The sequence below is a fragment of the Amblyomma maculatum genome, chromosome 7, assembly GCF_055883805.1.
Source record: "Amblyomma maculatum isolate TAMU_Amacu chromosome 7, ASM5588380v1, whole genome shotgun sequence".
In the NCBI taxonomy this organism is placed as follows: Eukaryota; Metazoa; Arthropoda; class Arachnida; order Ixodida; family Ixodidae; genus Amblyomma; species Amblyomma maculatum.
Window position 1 is genome coordinate 80,195,630 of NC_139350.1, and position 20,796 is coordinate 80,216,425.

Sequence of the window (20,796 nt, forward strand, 5' to 3'; positions counted from 1 at the left end):
TAGTAGTTGCTGTTCTTCCTCCACAACTTAGCACATGAAGGTGCCGCGTTTCAAGGCCACACATTACCCAGCAACGTATCGTCATCATCGTGCAAGGAGAGTGCTGAGCTGCTGTGGTCTGCACTCGTCTGCCATAGCCTCAGGCATTTCCGCCCTTTAGGAAGATGGCGATGGAGTTAAACAAGTCTCATTATCTTAACGCACTCTATGTACTGATATGGGCAACAAATAAACGTGGCTTGAGGTAAATTTTATGGTCGCTCAAATTCATAACTGTTAGTGTTTTTGTAGGCTTAACATAATTTACGAAATGGACTATGTTGTAAAACGTTCTGTATTATAGTTCCGCCTTTGGCGAACGCCAGCCAAAATGCCTTCCACCTTTCCCCTCGTTCCTTCTTTCACCCCTTCCCCCTCTCTTCCGGTCAGGCTATATAAGCCAGTTGTTCGGCATGAATATACACCTTTCTACTTCGAGCATCCGTCTGTGGTTCATGGAAGCAAGGAACGCGCAATGCGCGTACCTGCGATGTAACAATGGCGACGAGCCTAATGCAAACCCACGACGAGAACCAACCTGAAACAACGGTCAAGACTGAGACGCTGGATGCAACCAGTTCAATCATAGCACATCACCAGCTTCCGGAGTATGACGCGGGGACAACTGGAGGGCATATCTGACGAAGGTTGAAGCCTACTTCGAAGCAAGTGGAATCGAAGATTCAATGAAGGAAAGGGCGTTGCTCATCTCTGCGTATAGCACACGCACATTCCAAGCGCTTTAAGGAAAAGTTGCACCGAAGAAGCCAAATGCGATGAAGTACGAAAAAGTAATCGAAGTTCTAAGTTCGTACTTTGACCCAAAACGCCACGAAATAACGGAGTTTTCGCTTTTCCAACCGGCGCCAGCTGGAAGGTGAGTCTGTTCATACCTTCATTGTCGAAATTCGCCAAATAGCGGAGAGCTGTAACTTCGGGAGCATGCTCGATAGAATGCTTCGCGACAAGATAGTATGCGGCGTCCGGTCAAGTGCCCTGCAAAAGCAGCTTTTGACCAAAACAGACCTCATCCTGCAGGAAGCTGAAGCGATAGCGTTCAGCTCTGAGGCAGCAGATCAGGGTGCCAACGCGATCTCTTCGGACTGGGCAGCTGTAATGAAGATAAGCGCGCGTCAACAGAGCTTCGACGAGCCGGTATTAGAGTGTGGACGGTGCGGAAGCACTAAACACAACGGAAACGCGTGTGGCTGGACGAACGCTCGATGCTACCTCTGCGGCAGGTGCGGGCACTTTGCAAAAAAAATGTCTTAGCGACGTCAGCAAGAAACGCCGGAATAACTATGCTCGGAGCAGGTCAAGCCAAGCTTTAAATGTAACAGAGGAGAGTTTGAATGACGCGGCCGACAGCATGCACATCTGGACTGTAGTGTCGTCTCGGAAAGCTCAATTGGGACCTCCGATTCGCCGAACGTTGACGTGGGGTGACAGCCATATAGAGATAAACGTCGATACTGGTTCGGCTGTGTGTGTTCTGCCTAGGCAAGTTTTTGAGCAGCACAAGAAACTGTGGCCACCATTGTAGACGCGCCACATCAAACTTTCCTGTTACCTAAGAACCTTACCAGTGCTGGGGCAGTTGGATATGCTTGTTTCGTACAAGGGGACCAGCGTCGAGGGCTCATTAATTGTCTTTGATTGCCCAGGACCACGTCTCTGCGGACGCGACTTGATATCAAAGTTTAGCAACGCAGGGTCGTCAGTCCTCAACGTCGGGGCGAAGCTGGCGGAGAGCTTAGGGAAGAACTGCACATCAATGATGGACGATGGGCTCTCGGACTTCCAAGATGTTTTCAGCACAGAATTGGCTCGGATAGACGGACCACCAGTGCATCTGCAACTGAAAGAAGGAGCCACACCAAAATTCTGTAAGGCCTGTTCTCTTCTATTTGCATGGCGCGACAAGGTATCCAAAGAGATTGAAAGGCTTGAAACTATCGGAGTATTGTCCCCAGTAACGCACGCAGAGTGGGCTACACCGATTGTGCCGGTATTCAAAATGGATGGCAGTGTTAGAATCTGTGCTGATTTCAAAGTAACTCTGAACTCTACATGCGAGCTGGAACAGTACCCGCTACCTGTTATTGATGACATTTTTGTAGCTTTGAATGGTGGCGAACAATTAAGCACTCTCGACCTTCGTGACGCCTATAATCAGATCCCTCTCGATGACGAGTCCAAGAAACTGTGCGTTATCAATACGCACCGTGGGTTGTTCTGCAACAACCGCTTGCCTTTCTGTATAGCTTCCGCGCCTGCCATTTTCGAACGGAAAATAGACACGATATTGCAAGGCATACCAGGTGTACAGGCATACCTCGACGATATTCTGGTATTGCAAAAACATGGCGAGACTGATACATTAAGACTTGTGTTCCACGGGGTCAAACTCAGACTGGACAAATGCAAATTTCGCCAGGCATCGGTTTCCTACTTGGGTCACCGAATTGACCGTGAGGGCTTACATCCGACAGAACAGCATATTGAAGCAATTATGCAAGCTCCTAGTCCGTAAAATGTGCAGGAGCTGCGCGCAGTTTTGGGCATGATCACATTTTAAGCCAAGTTCATGCCAAATTTATCATCTGTCCTTGCACCGCTGTACAAGCTGCTAGAAAAGAACGCACAATGGGTATGGGAACCTGAACAGGAGGCGGCCTTTATGCAAGCTAAACAAGGCCTGCGTCGGGCTGGGGTACTTGCCCATTTCAATCCGGCTGCAGCCCTCAAGTTAGTGTGACGCTTCACAACATGGGATTGGAGCCGCGCTGTTCCACACGTATGGCAAGGTGAACAAGCCCATAGGCTTCCGTTCGCGAACCTTAACAAAGGCTGAACGAAATTACTCGCAACTCGAACGCAACGCCCTTGCCCTAGTATTTTCGTAACGAAGTTCCGGGATTTTCTTGTAGGTCGAGAGTTCACACTTGTTACTGATTACCAGCCTCTCCTGTGATTGCCGAGAGCTGATCAACCGACCCCATCGCTGGCAGCCACGCGCATACAACGTTCGTCTCTGTTCCTGGGTGGTTTCCGTTAAAAGTTCCAGTACTCGCCGGGTAAGCAACTTCTGCGTGCCGACGCCCTGAGTCGAGTGCCACAACGTACGACAGAGTTGCAATCAGAAGATCCCCCTGATTACATTCTCGCTCTAAAAGGACTCGATGACGGAACGGTGTCCCTTGATGAACTGAAGAAATTAACTGCGGATGACAAGCAACTAAAAAGGGCTGCGCAGTTGACAAAGGATGGCTGGTCGTCGACGGCAAGATGTATAGCTGATGAGAGCGTTATTCCATTTTTTGACAGACGACAAAGGGCTGTCTTTGGCCCACGGGCTGGTGTACTGGGGGCACCGTGTAATAGTGCCAAAGGAAGCGCGTGATCGTATTCTACACCTGCAGCACGAAACACATCAGGGGTCTACAGCGATGAAAGCAGTTGGCAGATCATCATTTTGGCTAGGATTGGACCACGACATAGAACGACTATCAGCAACATGTCAAAACTGTGTCAGACTTGCCCATGCCAGCCGCAGCACTACCAGAAAGCTGGCCTACTGCTCTAGAACCACGGTCCAGGATACATGTAGATTTCGCAGGGTCATTAGCGGGAAGCACGATTCTTGTTGTAGTTGATGCATACAGTAAGTGGATTGAGGCAGTTCCCATGAAAAGGAAGCTAATGCTACTGCGACAGTGAACTCTTTGTGCGAGATATTCAGCAGGTTTCGAATCCCAAAGACTGTAGTATCTGATAACGGGACGACTCAGTTCACCAGTCTTGAATTTGACACTTTCATGAAAAAGAATAATATAACTCATCTGCGAACGACTGTGTATCACCCATCGTCAAATGGGTTGGCGGAAAGAGCAGTCAGAACGATTAAGGATAGCCTCAAAAAGATGGGGGCTGGAAGATTAGATATCCACATATTCAGACTGCTCTTTGATTACAGAAGGACACCTAACATCTCGGGCAAGTCTCCGTCAGAGGCGCTTCTTGGTTATCGTCTGCTCTCTCGCCTAGATACAGGCTTTCCACCCGTCCCTACAGGTTCAGTCTCTGAACCACATGAATGGTCACCACCTTTTCCTGGAGCTGCAGTGTATGCGCGCAACTTTGGCGTTGGAGAAAAATGGCGGCCTGGAACAGTCCAGTCTACAAGAGGGTCACGGATGGTCACCATAGAGGCACCGGCCGGACCGGTCAGGCGTCACGTCGACCAGGTGCGGTTCGACACACACCTCCTCCACATGCTCAGGATCACAGCTCAGAGGAAGAAAGCGCTGTGCAAGCTGGTATACCAACGCCTGGAGTCAACGATAATGGAGAGGAGTGCGCGGTTCTTCGAGCAGATACCCCACAGCCAGCCTCAACGCCACCAGAGAATTCGTCAGCGGCGCAAGACGCCGAAAGCTGTCTATATCAACAGCAAGCAGGAACCGCAGCGACGCAGTCATCGTGTACGACGCCGACACTTCGACGTTCCACGCGCCAAAAGAAGCCAGTTCAGCAACTTCCTTATTAAGGGAAGATAAATGTTGGAAAACGTTCCGCATTATAGTTCCGCCTTTGGCGAACGCCAGCCAGAATGCCTTCCACCTTTCCCCTCGTTCCTTCTTTCCCCCCTTCCCCCTCTCCTGGTCAGGCTATATAAGCCGGTTGTTCGGCTTAAATAAACGCCCTTCCACTTCCAGTGTCCGTCTGTGGTTCATGGAAGCACGGAACGCCCAATGCGCATCCTTGTGAAGAAACACTGTGGTGCGTAATTGTGACTCAGTTTATGTGCTGATATGGCCAACAAATAAACGTGGCTTGAGTTAAATTTTATAATCACTGAAATTTATAATTGTAAGTGTTTTTGTAGGCTAAACATAATTTACGAAATGGACGGTTTAGTAGAGCCCTCTATTTTTTCACGTGCAATGCGTTCGCACTGAGGAAAGAAAACGACATTTGTGGTTGATTTTAGTACCTGGAGCAGGTCAGTCCGTCATCTGTCTGCCGTCAGTCCCTGCAGCTGCTCTCGCTCCCCTTCGAAACCACTTCGTCAGCCCTTCGACCAATGGCCGTAAACTTTCCAGCCCGATATCGTCACATCGTTCTTCACCCTACAGCAGAGCACGCAATGATGACTTACGAGTACATCGCTGGCCTTCACAAGCAACTACATGTTCACGACCTTTGCATCGGTCTGTCGCGGGTATTGAAAGACGACGCATATTTCGTGCAACAGGCCCAAGCGAAGGCACGGGAAGCCATCAAGATTCAGAAGAGGTGTCACCAACTCATCGCGCAGTATGAGCAGCTCAAAGAGACTGAGGCTAAACTATTATCGGATCTCCAGCTGCAGTTGCTGCTCGCAGAGTGCATGCAGAATTTCGTAGATGACCTCCCCGCTTCAATTCCCGAACAACTGGAAGCCGCTACAGGGTAAAATGATTGTGCTCCGCAGGGTAATAATTTGGGACGTGGCGACCAAGCCGATTCCACCGTCAGCGCAGCCTACTTGACCGAGGAAGAATTCGCAAGCGTGCCCAAGCATATGTAAGTTCGACTGTCCCTGATTTAGAAAAACAAACTTGTGGACGCTTTCAACCGGATGCTAAAGACCAAGTACGCGCTTTTGAGTGTACCCACGGTGGGCCTCAAGGAGGCTCTGTGGAAGGAGGTGATCTCCTACAATGAGCAGGAGACGGAAGAGACTAAAAACGTTCGTTTCGTGACCGACGCCGACTTGACCATGCGACCCTCGGCAGCTTTCAAGTCAAGACGAGTGGTGACGCAATTCGCTACGGTCATGCGCCTCTGCGGCAGACTGCGGGCGATCAGAGGTCCGCAACGCATCTTACGATACGCCGTCGTATAAAACGGCGCCCCACCACAGCCGCTTGCGAAAGTCTGCCGTATCATGAGTTGACTCTAACGATCTTCGAAATAAAAGGCTTTCCTGACGATTACTCACGTCTTTGTTCGTATCTTATTCGACAACCTTCCACGTAGTCTGTGGTATTTGTTATATATCAAAAAAGGAAGGAAATCTGTTTGCCCGCCCCTTATCTACTACCTGAAACACCCTAACTGGGACGGTGGAAGTAAAGGGATAGTGAGAAGGCGGTACAGGAAATGACAGTGAAGAGCGACATGGAGAAAGGACAGGGTAAGTTAAACACAAATAGATGTATACAGTACGGCACTATATACAGTAAATTGCTTGAGGCCTGGCCGCGCATGTTGGGATCGAGGCTGGGTACTCCGGCTAAGTAGCCGAGCGTCTTAACCATTTTGCGACTGCAGCGGTTACTTTCACTTACTATAAATATTTTTTACGTAGGGTGTAGGCTCCGGAATTTTTTTCGCTTTTTCATCAGGGGAAAGGTAAAACCATCAAGTCATGAAATCATGTCCATCAGTGTCGCTGGCATGGTAAAGCGACAGGGGCAGCGCAGCAGAAAATAAACTTACCGCCAGTGTAGTGCTTATAGTTTCGTACTGTACCAAATATGATTGATTACAAATTATATATTGAACACCGCAGCCCACAAATTTTTCTTCTAGTGCTTTCGCCGAAAAAGGAAACCTTGATAAAACGTTTTTGGGTAGAGGAGAGGAGGCGTAATGATGAAATTCATTACTTGAACGGTCTTGTGCAGTCCTGGTAAAGGCCACGCTGGCTCACATCTGGGTACGGCTGATTTCAACCGCAACAGTTCTTAAACAACTGTTCTTAAGCAAAAGTGAATAGCGCATTTTGTCTCCCTTATTATTTCAGGGCTTGTGGGGCCTCCGAAATCTTATCATATGTTACACGATTTCCTTCATTCGCCGCATTTGTTGCTCTATAGGCCGCTGAGGTCTCATCTAGCCGTTTTTAGATAGGAAGAGAATCTTTTTTTTTCGAAAGCTTGCCAAGTGGTATACAATCAAGCTGTCTTCTAAGTTAATGGAAGTCATTCAGCATATTTTCTTCCAGTAACAAGACAAGCTAGAGCTCTTAATATTATCCACTAACCACGTACACGTGTATATGTTCCCCCTTTATAGCCTCGTCCAACTTCTTGTAGCGGTTTTATTCTTGACGGCTGCATTCCTGGGCATGTCCATAAAAGGTGGCGAAGATGCACCACGGCATCTGGCTTTGGACACGTAGGACATGGGCTCTGCACTGCATCTTTTTCAGAGCCCCGTCGGGAGGTCAACTACTGGGTAAGTTCCGCCCCAGCTCTAATCATTGTCAGAGACACCCCCTTGCTTCTCGTTAAGTTATGAGGGAACGCGCAATTGCACGTGGGAATGATGGCACGCGCACTTTTCCTCACAATAGATACCAAGATTGTGAAAGTGCGGAACAAGGAATTAATGGGAGGCTTGTGGGTGAGGTTTTCGTGTTAGGAGCTTGATGTGTAAGCTTATTCGTTTTTTTTATTATCCACGTTATTACTTTTTTCTTGTATCCCACGTACCCAAAATCGTTTTTTTATTTCTTTTTAATAGTATGTATCTCCTGGGAAATGCTTAGGGTTTCAGTAACGCTGATGAGCTTTTTAAGACGGTATGGCATTTATAGCCTCCATCGCATCGCGGATAGCATACAGCTCCTTTACAAACAAGTCCAGGTGGTCTGGTACGTATTCCCTATGTGTGAATAACTCTGCATATTTGTGACTGGTAGTTGCCGTTATTCCACCACGACTCTGCACACAAATGTGCCGCGTCTCAAGGTCACACATTACCCATTAACCTATCATCATCATCGTGCAAGGACAGCGCTGAGCTCCTGTGGTATGCACTCCTCTGCCATAGCCTCAGAAACTTCCGCCTTCTAGGAAGATGGCAATGGAAGTAAACAAGTCTCACTTTAAAATAACGGCTTGAGGGGCAAGTTGGTGCATCATCGTATTCAGATATGTGGCGCAAATAAACACAAACACGTGTTGCGCGTGTGCTGTGTATCTTCTCCTGTGTTTGTGTTTATTTGCGCCACATATCTGAATACGATGAAGTCTCACTTTCTTAACGAACTGAATTTATATACAGATATGGGAAACTTATAAATCTGGCTTGAGTTAAATTTTACGGTCACTGAAATTCAGAACTATAAGTGTTTTTGTAGCCTAAACATAATTTACGAAATGGACTGTTCAGTAGCGCCCTCTATGTTTTACATGTGCAATGCGGACGCACTGAGGAAAGAAAAAGACAGCTGTGGTTGATTTTGGTACCTGCGGCCGGTCAGTCCGTCAGCTGTGTGCCGTCAGTCCTTACAGCTGCTCGCGCTACCCTGCGACACCACTTCATCAGCTCTTCGACCAACGGCCGCAAACTTTCCAGCCCGACATGGTCACATCCTTCCGCACCCGGCAGAAGAGCACGCAATGATGACTGACGAGTACATCGCTAGCGTTCACAGCAACTACATGTTCTCGACCTTTGCCTCGGTCTACCGCGGGTCTTGAAAGATGACGCATATTTCGTGCAACAGGCCCCAGCGAAGGTACGGGAAGCCATCAACATTCTGAAGAGGCTTCACGAACTCATCAGGCAGTATGAGCAGCTCAAAGAGACTGAGGCAAACCGATTATCGGATCTCCAGCTGCAGTTGCTGCTCGCAGAGTGCATGCAGAATTTCGTAGATGACCTCCCCGCTGCAATTCCCGAACAACTGGAAGCCGCTACAGGGTAAAATGATTGTGCTCCGCAGGGTAATAATTTGGGACGTGGCGACCAAGCCGATTCCACCGTCAGCGCAGCCTACTTGACCGAGGAAGAATTCGCAAGCGTGCCCAAGCATATGTAAGTTCGACTGTCCCTGATTTAGAAAAACAAACTTGTGGACGCTTTCAACCGGATGCTAAAGACCAAGTACGCGCTTTTGAGTGTACCCACGGTGGGCCTCAAGGAGGCTCTGTAGAAGGAGGTGATCACCTACAATGAGCAGGAGACGGAAGAGACTAAAAACGTTCGTTTCGTGACCGACGCCGACTTGACCATGCAACCCTCGGCAGCTTTCAAGTCAAGACGAGTGGTGACGCAATTCGCTACGGTCATGCGCCTCTGCGGCAGACTGCGGGCGATCAGAGGTCCGCAACGCATCTTACGATACGCCGTCGTATAAAACGGCGCCCCACCACAGCCGCTTGCGAAAGTCTGCCGTATCATGAGTTGACTCTAACGATCTTCGAAATAAAAGGCTTTCCTGACGATTACTCACGTCTTTGTTCGTATCTTATTCGACAACCTTCCACGTAGTCTGTGGTATTTGTTATATATCAAAAAAGGAAGGAAATCTGTTTGCCCGCCCCTTATCTACTACCTGAAACACCCTAACTGGGACGGTGGAAGTAAAGGGATAGTGAGAAGGCGGTACAGGAAATGACAGTGAAGAGCGACATGGAGAAAGGACAGGGTAAGTTAAACACAAATAGATGTATACAGTACGGCACTATATACAGTAAATTGCTTGAGGCCTGGCCGCGCATGTTGGGTTCGAGGCTGGGTACTCCGGCTAAGTAGCCGAGCGTCTTAACCATTTTGCGACTGCAGCGGTTACTTTCACTTACTATAAATATTTTTTACGTAGGGTGTAGGCTCCGGAATTTTTTTCGCTTTTTCATCAGGGGAAAGGTAAAACCATCAAGTCATGAAATCATGTCCATCAGTGTCGCTGGCATGGTAAAGCGACAGGGGCAGCGCAGCAGAAAATAAACTTACCGCCAGTGTAGTGCTTATAGTTTCGTACTGTACCAAATATGATTGATTACAAATTATATATTGAACACCGCAGCCCACAAATTTTTCTTCTAGTGCTTTCGCCGAAAAAGGAAACCTTGATAAAACGTTTTTGGGTAGAGGAGAGGAGGCGTAATGATGAAATTCATTACTTGAACGGTCTTGTGCAGTCCTGGTAAAGGCCACGCTGGCTCACATCTGGGTACGGCTGATTTCAACCGCAACAGTTCTTAAACAACTGTTCTTAAGCAAAAGTGAATAGCGCATTTTGTCTCCCTTATTATTTCAGGGCTTGTGGGGCCTCCGAAATCTTATCATATGTTACACGATTTCCTTCATTCGCCGCATTTGTTGCTCTATAGGCCGCTGAGGTCTCATCTAGCCGTTTTTAGATAGGAAGAGAATCTTTTTTTTTCGAAAGCTTGCCAAGTGGTATACAATCAAGCTGTCTTCTAAGTTAATGGAAGTCATTCAGCATATTTTCTTCCAGTAACAAGACAAGCTAGAGCTCTTAATATTATCCACTAACCACGTACACGTGTATATGTTCCCCCTTTATAGCCTCGTCCAACTTCTTGTAGCGGTTTTATTCTTGACGGCTGCATTCCTGGGCATGTCCATAAAAGGTGGCGAAGATGCACCACGGCATCTGGCTTTGGACACGTAGGACATGGGCTCTGCACTGCATCTTTTTCAGAGCCCCGTCGGGAGGTCAACTACTGGGTAAGTTCCGCCCCAGCTCTAATCATTGTCAGAGACACCCCCTTGCTTCTCGTTAAGTTATGAGGGAACGCGCAATTGCACGTGGGAATGATGGCACGCGCACTTTTCCTCACAATAGATACCAAGATTGTGAAAGTGCGGAACAAGGAATTAATGGGAGGCTTGTGGGTGAGGTTTTCGTGTTAGGAGCTTGATGTGTAAGCTTATTCGTTTTTTTTATTATCCACGTTACTACTTTTTTCTTGTATCCCACGTACCCAAAATCGTTTTTTTATTTCTTTTTAATAGTATGTATCTCCTGGGAAATGCTTAGGGTTTCAGTAACGCTGATGAGCTTTTTAAGACGGTATGGCATTTATAGCCTCCATCGCATCGCGGATAGCATACAGCTCCTTTACAAACAAGTCCAGGTGGTCTGGTACGTATTCCCTATGTGTGAATAACTCTGCATATTTGTGACTGGTAGTTGCCGTTATTCCACCACGACTCTGCACACAAATGTGCCGCGTCTCAAGGTCACACATTACCCATTAACCTATCATCATCATCGTGCAAGGACAGCGCTGAGCTCCTGTGGTATGCACTCCTCTGCCATAGCCTCAGAAACTTCCGCCTTCTAGGAAGATGGCAATGGAAGTAAACAAGTCTCGCTTTAAAATAACGGCTTGAGGGGCAAGTTGGTGCATCATCGTATTCAGATATGTGGCGCAAATAAACACAAACACGTGTTGCGCGTGTGCTGTGTATCTTCTCCTGTGTTTGTGTTTATTTGCGCCACATATCTGAATACGATGAAGTCTCACTTTCTTAACGAACTGAATTTATATACAGATATGGGAAACTTATAAATCTGGCTTGAGTTAAATTTTACGGTCACTGAAATTCAGAACTATAAGTGTTTTTGTAGCCTAAACATAATTTACGAAATGGACTGTTCAGTAGCGCCCTCTATGTTTTACATGTGCAATGCGGACGCACTGAGGAAAGAAAAAGACAGCTGTGGTTGATTTTGGTACCTGCGGCCGGTCAGTCCGTCAGCTGTGTGCCGTCAGTCCTTACAGCTGCTCGCGCTACCCTGCGACACCACTTCATCAGCTCTTCGACCAACGGCCGCAAACTTTCCAGCCCGACATGGTCACATCCTTCCGCACCCGGCAGAAGAGCACGCAATGATGACTGACGAGTACATCGCTAGCGTTCACAGCAACTACATGTTCTCGACCTTTGCCTCGGTCTACCGCGGGTCTTGAAAGATGACGCATATTTCGTGCAACAGGCACCAGCAAAGGTACGGGAAGCCATCAACATTCTGAAGAGGCTTCACGAACTCATCAGGCAGTATGAGCAGCTCAAAGAGACTGAGGCAAACCGATTATCGGATCTCCAGCTGCAGTTGCTGCTCGCAGAGTGGATGAAGAAGTTCGTAGATGACCTCCCCGCTGGAATGCCCGCACAACGGGAAGCCTGCACAGGGTAAAATGATTGTGTTCAACAGGGTAATAAATTTGGACGTGGCGACCAAGCCGGCGCCACCGTCAGTGCCGCCTACTTCACCGAGGAAGAATCCGCAAGCGTGCCCAAGCACATGAGAGTTACTCCGTTAGATAGAGGGTACTCCGGCTAAGTAGCCGAGCGTCGGTTACTTTCATTGTAACGATTTTTATGTTGGATGAAACCTCCGGGATATTTTTCGCTTTTTCAACAGGGGAATGTTAAAACCATCAAGTCATGAAATCATGTCCTTCAGTGTCGCAGGCATGGTACAGCCACAGGGACAGTGGTGCAAAAAATAAACTTACCGCCATTATTGGGATCATAGTTAAGAGCAGTACTCTAATGTGATTGATTACAAATTATATATTGAACACCTATGGCCACAAATTCTTCTTCTAGAGCTTTTGCCGAAAAACGAAACCTTTTAGATAAGTTTTTAGGTAGTCGAGTGGCGGCGTAATGATGAAATGCATTACTGGAACGGCCTTGTGTACTCTAGGTAAAGGCTGCACTTGCTCACATCTGGGTGTTGCGGTTTTCAACCGGAACAGTACTTAGACGACTGTTCTTAAGCAGACGTGAACAGCGCATTTTGTCTCCCTGTTTTTTTCACGGCTTGTGGGGCCTCAGCAATCTTATCATATATTACACGATTTCCTTCATTCGCCGTATGTGGTGCTTTATAGGCCGCTGAGGTCTCATCTTTCCGTTTTCAGATAGGAAGACACTCTTTTTTATTTGAAGGGTTGCCATGTGGAATAGAATCAGGCTGTCTTTTAACCTTAAGGATTTCATTCAGTCTATTTTCTTCAAGTAACAGGAACAAGCTAGAGCTCTTAATATTATCCACTAACCACAAGTGTAAATGTTCCTCCTTTATGGCCGACAGTCCAACTTCTTGTAGTCGTCTTATTCTTGAAGGCTGCATTCTTGGGCAGGTATATAAAAGGTGGCGAAGATGCGGCTCTACAGCGGCCTTGGACACTTCGGGCATGTGCTCGTCTCGGCACACGAATGTGCCTCGTCTCACGGCCACTCATTCATCTTCTTCCGAAGCCAATCGGCAGGTCAATTACTGGGTAAGTGCATTCCCAGCCCTAATCATTGTAAAGGACACCTTCTCCATTCTCGTTAGGTTATGAGGGCACGCGTAAGTGCACGGGGTAATGAGGGAATGTGCACGTTTGCTTACCATAGATAACAGGATTGGGAAAGCGGAACGAGGATCAAATGGGAGGCTTGTGGGTGAAGCAATCAAGCAATCGTGGTAGAGGTTTGGTGTGCAAGCGTATCTGTTTTTTATGACACATGTTATTACTGCCTTCTTGTATCCAATGTAGCCGAACGCGTTTTTTTTTGTTTTTGAATTTCGAGCATGTATCTCCTGGGAAATGCTTAGGGGTTTTGTAATGCTGATGAGCTTTTTAACAGCCGCTAGAGAATCGGTGTAAATGTGACCTTCAATTATAGATGTTATGGCATTTACAACCTCCATCGCATCGTGGATAGCATACAGCTCCATTGCAAGCGAGTCCATGTGGTTCGTTACGTATTCCCTATGTATGAATAACAATTCATGTTTGGGGCTAGTAGTTGCTGTTCTTCCTCCACAACTTAGCACATGAAGGTGCCGCGTTTCAAGGCCACACATTACCCAGCAACGTATCGTCATCATCGTGCAAGGAGAGCGCTGAGCTGCTGTGGTCTGCACTCGTCTGCCATAGCCTCTGGCACTTCCGCCCTTTAGGAAGATGGCGATGGAGTTAAACAAGTCTCATTATCTTAACGCACTCTATTTATGTACTGATATGGGCAACAAATAAACGTGGCTTGAGGTAAATTTTATGGTCGCTCAAATTCATAACTGTTAGTGTTTTTGTAGGCTTATCATAATTTACGAAATGGACTATGTTGTAAAACGTTCTGCATTATAGTTCCGCCTTTGGCGAACGACAGCCAAAATGCCTTCCACCTTTCCCCTCGTTCCTTCTTTCACCCCTTCCCCCTCTCTTCCGGTCAGGCTATATAAGCCAGTTGTTCGGCCTGAATAAACACCTTTCTACTTCGAGCGTCCGTCTGTGGTTCATGGAAGCACGGAACGCGCAATGCGCGTACCTGCGATGTAACAATGGCGACGAGCCTAATGCAAACCCACGACGAGAACCAACCTGAAACAACGGTCAAGACTGAGACGCTGGATGCAACCAGTTCAATCATAGCACATCACCAGCTTCCGGAGTATGACGCGGGGACAACTGGAGGGCATATCTGACGAAGCTGGAAGCCTACTTCGAAGCAAGTGGAATCGAAGATTCAATGAAGGAAAGGGCGTTGCTCATCTCTGCGTATAGCACACGCACATTCCAAGCGCTTTAAGGAAAAGTTGCACCGAAGAAGCCAAATGCGATGAAGTACGAAAAAGTAATCGAAGTTCTAAGTTCGTACTTTGACCCAAAACGCCACGAAATAACGGAGTTTTCGCTTTTCCAACCGGCGCCAGCTGGAAGGTGAGTCTGTTCATACCTTCATTGTCGAAATTCGCCAAATAGCGGATAGCTGCAACTTCGGGAGCATGCTCGATAGAATGCTTCGCGACAAGATAGTGTGCGGCGTCCGGTCAAGTGCCCTGCAAAAGCAGCTTTTGACCAAAACAGACCTCACCCTGCAGGAAGCTGAAGCGATAGCGTTCAGCTCTGAGGCAGCAGATCAGGGTGCCAACGCGATCTCTTCGGACTTGGCAGCTGTAATGAAGATAAGCGCGCGTCGACAGAGCTTCGACGAGCCGGTATTAGAGTGTGGACGGTGCGGAAGCACTAAACACAACGGAAACGCGTGTGGCTGGACGAACGCTCGATGCTACCTCTGCGGCAGGTGCGGGCACCTTGCAAAAAAAAAATGTCTTAGCGACGTCAGCAAGAAACGCCGGAAAAACTATGCTCGGAGCAGGTCAAGCCAAGCTTTAAATGTAACAGAGGAGAGTTTGAATGACGCGGCCGACAGCATGCACATCTGGACTGTAGTGTCGTCTCGGAAAGCTCAATTGGGACCTCCGATTCGCCGAATGTTGACGTGGGGTGACAGCGATCTAAAGATAAACGTCGATACTGGTCCGGCTGTGTGTGTTCTGCCTAGGCAAGTTTTTGAGCAGCACAAGAAACTGTGGCCACCATTGTAGACGCGCCACATCAAACTTTCCTGTTACCTAAGAACCTTACCAGTGCTGGGGCAGTTGGATTTGCTTGTTTCGTACAAGGAGACCAGCATCGAGGGCTCATTAATTGTTGTTGATTGCCCAGGACCACGTCTCTGCGGACGCGACTTGATATCAAAGTTTAGCAACGCAGGGTCGTCAGTCCTCAACGTCGGGGCGAAGCTGGCGGAGAGCTTAGGGAAGAACTGCACATCAATGGTGGACGATGGGCTCTCGGACTTCCAAGATGTTTTCAGCACAGAATTGGGCCGGATAGATGGACCACCAGTGCATCTGCAACTGAAAGAAGGAGCCACACCAAAATTCTGTAAGGCCCGTTCTCTTCTATTTGCATGGCGCGACAAGGTATCCAAAAAGATTGAAAGCCTTGAAACTATCGGAGTATTGTCCCCAGTAACGCACGCAGAGTGGGCTACACCGATTGTGCCGGTATTCAAAATGGATGGCAGTGTTAGAATCTGTGCTGATTTCAAACTAACTCTGAACCCTGCATGCGAGCTGGAACAGTACCCGCTACCTGTTATTGATGACATTTTTGTAGCTTTGAATGGTGGCGAACAATTCAGCACTCTTGACCTTCGTGACGCCTATAATCAGATCCCCCTCGATGACGAGTCCAAGAAACTGTGCGTTATCAATACGCACCGTGGGTTGTTCTGCAACAACCGCTTGCCTTTCTGTATAGCTGCCGCGCCTGCCATTTTCGAACGGAAAATAGACACGATATTGCAAGGCATACCAGGTGTACAGGCATACCTGGACGATATTCTGGTATTGCAAAAACATGGCGAGACTGATACATTAAGACTTGTGCTCCACGGGGTCAAACTCAGACTGGACAAATGTAAATTTCGCCAGGCATCGGTTTCCTACTTGGGTCACCGAATTGACCGTGAGGGCTTACATCCGACAGAACAGCATATTGAAGCAATTATGCAAGCTCCTAGTCCGTAAAATGTGCAGGAGCTGCGCGCAGTTTTGGGCATGATCACATTTTAAGCCAAGTTCATGCCAAATTCACGCCTCATCTGTTTGGGACCCCGGTCAAGCAACACTCATACACTCCGTTGAGGCAGTACAAAATCGCTCAGCCCGGTTCATCTCAAATAACTATCAAAGGACAGCCAGCGTTACTAATATGAAAGCATACTTACATCTCCCGCTGTTATCTACTCGAAGAAAACTATCCCGCCTCTCACTTTTTCACAAAATATACTACCATAACTCCACCTTGCGTTCCTCATGGGTTCAGCCACCATCCTACATTTCGTTTCGCCGTAACCATAGTCAAAAGGTAAACATTCCGCACACAAACACAGTTGCCTATTTTAACTCCTTTCTTCCCCGCACCTGTAATGATTGGAATAACCTCTCTGCATCACTAACAAGTATAACTGAAGAACAAAAATTTAAATCCGCGCTGCAATCTTTCTTTTTTGCCTAGTTTTAAAACTTACTGTATGGTTATTTGCATAACATCATTGTATACTGTTGCTCATTATATTTTTATATTGTTGTTTTTAACACCTATGCCGTTTTCCTAAATTTCCTAAATTGCACATGTACCTTGTTCTTTTTTTATTTGCTTTGTTTTTCAGATTTGTACGCTTTTGTTAACCTTCTGTTCTATATATATATCCTGTATGCGCCCCTCCCCTCTGTAACGTACAACTGTACCCTGAGGGTATTATAAATAAATAAATAAATAAATAAATTTATCATCTGTCCTTGAACCGCTGTACAAGCTGCTAGAAAAGAACGCACAATGAGTGTGGGAACCTGAACAGGAGGCGGCCTTTATGCAAGCTAAACAAGGCCTTCGTCGGGCAGGGGTACTTGCCCATTTCAGTCCGGCTGCAGCCCTCCAGTTAGTGTGACGCTTCACAACATGGGATTGGAGCCGTGCTGTTCCCCAAGTATGGCAAGGTGAACAAGCCCATAGGCTTCCGTTCGCGAACCTTAACAAAGGCTGAACGAAATTACTCGCAACTCGAACGCAACGCCCTTGCCCTAGTATTTTCGTAACGAAGTTCCGGGATTTTCTTGTAGGTCGAGAGTTCACACTTGTTACTGATTACCAGCCTCTCCTGGGATTGCCGAGAGCTGATCAACCGACCCCATCGCTGGCAGCCGCGCGCATACAACGTTCGTCTCTGTTCCTGGGTGGTTTCCGTTAAAAGCTCCAGTACTCGCCGGGTAAGCAACTTCTGCGTGCCGACGCCCTGAGTCGAGTGCCACAACGTACGACAGAGTTGCAATCAGAAGATCCCCCTGATTACATTCTCGCTCTAAAAGGACTCGATGACGGAACGGTGTCCCTTGATGAACTGAAGAAATTAACTGCGGATGACAAGCAACTAAAAAGGGCTGCGCAGTTGACAAAGAATGGCTGGTCGTCGACGGCAAGATGTATAGCTGATGAGAGCGTTATTCCATTTTTTGACAGACGACAAGGCCTGTCTTTGGCCCACGGGCTGGTGTACTGGGGGCACCGTGTAATAGTGCCAAAGGAAGCGCGAGATCGTATTCTACACCTGCAGCACGAAACACATCAGGGGTCTACAGCGATGAAAGCAGTTGGCAGATCATCATTTTGGCTAGGATTGGACCACGACATAGAACGACTATCAGCAACATGTCAAAACTGTGTCAAAGACTTGCCCATGCCAGCCGCAGCACTACCAGAAAGCTGGCCTACTGCTCTAGAACCACGGTCCAGGATACATTTAGATTTCGCAGGGTCATTAGCGGGAAGCACGATTCTTGTTGTAGTTGATGCATACAGTAAGTGGATTGAGGCAGTTCCCATGAAAAGCAAGCTAATGCTACTGCGACAGTGAACTCCTTGTGCGAGATATTCAGCAGGTTTTGAATCCCAAGGACTGTAGTATCTGTTAACAGGACGACTCTGTTCACCAGTCTTGAATTTGACACTTTCATGAAAAAGAATAATATAACTCATCTGCGAACGACTGTGTATCACCCATCGTCAAATGGGTTGGCGGAAAGAGCAGTCAGAACGATTAAGGATAGCCTCAAAAAGATGGGGGCTGGAAGATTAGATATCCACATATTCAGACTGCTCTTTAATTACAGAAGGACACCTAACAGCTCGGGCAAGTCTCCGTCAGAGGCGCTTCTTGGTTATCGTCTGCTCTCTCGCCTAGATACAGGCTTTCCACCCGTCCCTACAGGTTCAGTATCTGAACCAAATGAATGGTCACCACCTTTTCCTGGAGCTGCAGTGTTTGCGCGCAACTTTGGCGTAGGAGAAAAATGGCGGCCTGGAACAGTCCAGTCTACAAGAGGGTCAGGATGGTCACCATAGAGACACCGGCCGGATCGGTCAGGCGTCACGTCGACCAGGTGCGTGTTCGACACACACCTCCTCCACATGCGCAGGATCACAGCTCAGAGGAAGAAAGCGCTGTGCAAGCTGGTATACCAACGCCTGTAGTCAACGATAATGGAGAGGAGTGCGCGGTTCTTCGAGCAGATACCCCACAGCCAGCCTCAACGCCACCAGAGAATTCGTCAGCGGCGCAAGACGCTGAAAGCTGTCTACATCAACAGCAAGCAGGAACCGCAGCGACGCAGTCATCGTGTACGACGCCGACACTTCGACGTTCCACGCGCCAAAAGAAGCCAGTTCAGCAACTTCCTTATTAAGGGAAGATAAATGTTGGAAAACGTTCCGCATTATAGTTCCGCCTTTGGCGAACGCCAGCCACAATGCCTTCCACCTTTCCCCTCGTTCCTTCTTTCCCCCCTTCCCCCTCTCCTGGTCAGGCTATATAAGCCGGTTGTTCGGCTTAAATAAACGCCCTTCCACTTCCAGTGTCCGTCTGTGGTTCATGGAAGCACGGAACGCCCAATGCGCATCCTTGTGATGAAACACTGTGCTGCGTAATTGTGATGTAACTCAGTTTATGTGCTGATATGGCCAACAAATAAACGTGGCTTGAGTTAAATTTTATAATCACTGAAATTTATATTTGTAAGTGTTTTTGTAGGCTAAACATAATTTACGATATGGACAGTTTAGTAGAGCCCTCTATTTTTTCACGTGCAATGCGTACGCACTGAGGAAAGAAAACGACAGTTGTGGTTGATTTTGGTACCTGGAGCAGGTCAGTACGTCATATGTCTGCCGTCAGTCCCTGCAGCTGCTCTCGCTTCCCTTCGAAACCACTTCGTCAGCCCTTCGACCAGCGGCCGCAAACTTTCCAGCCCGACATCCTCACATCGTTCTTCACTCTACAGCAGAGCACGCAATGATGACTTACGAGCACATCGCTGGCCTTCACAAACAACTACATGTTCCCGACCTTTGCGTCGGTCTGTCACGGGTCTTGAAAGACGACGCATATTCAGTGCAACAGGCCCAAGCGAAGGCATGGGAAGCCATGAAGTTCAGAAGGGGTGTCACGAGCTCAGCGTGCAGTATGAGCAGCTCAAAGAGACTGAGGCAAAGCTATTATCGGATCTCCAGCTGCACGCGCTGCTCGCAGAGTGCATGAAGAAGTTCGTAGATGACCTCCCCGATTCAATTCCCGCACAACCGGAAGCCGCTGCAGGGTAAAATTATTGTGCTCCACATGGTAATAAATTGGGACGTGGCGACCAAGCCGGCGCCACCGTCAGCGCGGCCTACTTGACCGAGGAAGAATTCGCAAGCGTTGCCCAAGCATATGCAAGTTCGGTTGGTGCTGACTGAAAAGAACAAACTTGTAGACGCTTTCAACCTGGGGCTAAAGACCAAGTACGCGCTGTTGAGTGTACCCATGGTGGGCCTCAAAGAGGCTCAGCGGAAGGAGGTGATCACTTACAGTGAGCAGGAGACGGAAGAGACGACAAACGTTTGTTTCGTGACTGACGCCGACTTGACCGAGCGATCGTCGGCAGCTTTCAAGTCAAGATGAGTGGTGACGCAATTCGCTGCGTTCATGCGCCTCTGCGGCAGACTGCGGGCGATTAGAGGTCCGCAACGCGTCTTTACGCCGTTGTCTAAACATGCGCCCCACCACGGCCGCTTGCGAAAGTCTGTCATATCATGAGTTGCCTCGCACGATCTTCGAAATAAAAGGCTTTCCTGACGATTACACACGTCTTTGTTCATATCTTATTCGACAACCTTCCACATAGTCTGTGGTATTTATTATATATCAAAAAAGGAAGGAAATCTGTTTGCCCTCCCCTTATCTACTACCTGAAACACCCAAACTGGGACGACGGAAGTAAAGGGATAGAGAGAAGGCGGTACAAGAAATCAAAGTGAAGAGCGACATGGAGAAAGGACAGGGTAGGTAAAACACAAATAGATGTATACAGTACGGCACAATATACAGTAAATTGCTTGAGGCCCGGCCGCGCATGGTTGGGTTCGAGGCTGGGTACTCCGGCTAAGTAGCCGAGCAACTTAACCATTGTGCGGCTGCAGCGGTTACTTTCATTCACTCTAACTATTTTTACGTAGGGTGAAGCCTCAGGAATTATTTTCGCTTTTTCAACAGGGGAACGTTAAAACCATTAAGTCATGACATTATGTCCGTCAGTGTCGCAGGCATGGTAAAGCTAAA

At 47.9% G+C, this 20,796-nt stretch overlaps 2 pseudogenes; both read left to right on the forward strand.

The window, feature by feature from the left end:
• Positions 1 to 537: 537 nt before the first annotated feature.
• Positions 538 to 8,971, forward strand: LOC146183727 (uncharacterized; annotated as a pseudogene).
• Positions 8,972 to 14,134: 5,163 nt separating this feature from the next.
• LOC146183728 (uncharacterized) lies at positions 14,135 to 20,139 on the forward strand (annotated as a pseudogene).
• Positions 20,140 to 20,796: the final 657 nt, after the last annotated feature.